Source organism: Lactuca virosa, chromosome 9, assembly GCF_052849685.1.
Source record: "Lactuca virosa cultivar CGN04683 chromosome 9, Lactuca_virosa_CGN04683_v6, whole genome shotgun sequence".
Classification (NCBI taxonomy): Eukaryota; Viridiplantae; Streptophyta; class Magnoliopsida; order Asterales; family Asteraceae; genus Lactuca; species Lactuca virosa.
The window spans coordinates 144475888-144477463 of record NC_136434.1 but is presented as its reverse complement, the minus strand read 5'-3'; positions in this window follow the sequence as shown (position 1 = coordinate 144477463).

The window sequence follows — 1576 nt, the reverse complement described above, 5'->3', positions numbered from 1 at the left end:
TGATAGCAATATTGGAAAAATGGATTTGATTCTTTCGGTTGTGGTAGTGTCTAATATTACCAAATAAGGAAAGATTCTCATCACCCAAGGTTCAATTGGACCGAAACTTGGAATCATGCAAGTTGTACAGTATGATGAATGAGAACTTTCAGCTTGGAAAATTAAGACTAATTCCTTATGTGAATAAGGAAAGGACTAAGGGATCGAGTACACATTCTTGTGCACTGGTTAAGTCCACCACAAAAGATCAAGAAGACTATTCGTCATGATTTACTTAAGTTCAGTAAATATGGTTATACTTATAAGTTTAAGTATAAGTCTGTAGCATTGGAGAAGTTTCAATGTGAGACAGAACGAATAAGAAGAATCAAAGTATGGCAGAAAGATAAAAGTTTCTCAAATCTGAAAAGATGGGAGAGTACTTTAGTATCATGTTTATGATTATCTTAATGATTAAGATACCATATCACAATTGGTCCTCTAAAGTCAAGAAGAGGAGTCATGAATTGTTGAAATGGTTAAATCAAAAAGATGAGTCATACTTCGTTCCAAAACAATTCTTAGAGTCATACTCCAAGATTGTAACTTGAGTGACATATCTTAAAGAGGGTTTGTTAACACTAGTCAAATGTAAGAGTAAAAGGTTATCTACTCTTGTACATTTGAAATTGGTAAGTTGTGATGTTTTGGATAAAACAGAGACCAACTTAGGCCAATTGTGTAAAGTGTTAGTCTTGATAAAGAATCCGCACTATCTCTTGAATATTTGACAAGGGAGTCTTATATGTCAAGAGGACAGTGGGAGTCTTAAAGCTCTTGAAAGTTTCAAGACTTAATCGTTCACTAGCACACGACTTGAGGTTTATAACCTATCGTGTTGAAATTTTTGTGCCTATTCAAGTTGGCTTTGTATAGGAGTTCTGAGAGTTCTCAATTGGTTGCACAACTACTTGGAAGCAATGGCAGGCACCTGAGCTGCCAAATGGCAAGAATTTAAGATTGCACAAGTTAACCAATATGAGTTTGGATTTGTCACTAACCTTGTCTTGTGATTATGGTTTTGACAAATTCACATGGATAAGAACACATACACTATTAAATCTAAGTGTCATAAGGCTTCTCTCCGATTCATGAAAATGATGGTGAGGAAACACTTTCACTAAGTAGATTTTAGCTAGATAGCAATTGTGATATTTGCAATCTCAAAGTCGTTAGTGTAGCGTGTGTGGTTTACCGGCACACTAACATGGACTTGTGAGAAGTGGCAAAGGTCTAAACAATTGAGACTATGATTACGGCATCCCTTTTCATAGTTCTAAAATTGTTTAGACACACATGTGAGCTATCTAAGAGAGGTGTATGATTTTGATAAAGTTTTATCAAAACAATCTAGTATCAGAAATCTGAACTTTGGTAAGAAAGTCAGCTGATTTCTGAGTACATGTCAAAGATAGAGGGAGCATAAGTGTTATGCTAATAATCATCATGTTAGTGGGAGCATGATAATTATGACAAAGGTTGCAAGTTAGCAATGTTAATTATAGAAAACAAAAGTTTCAATTCGTGAGGTTGCAGG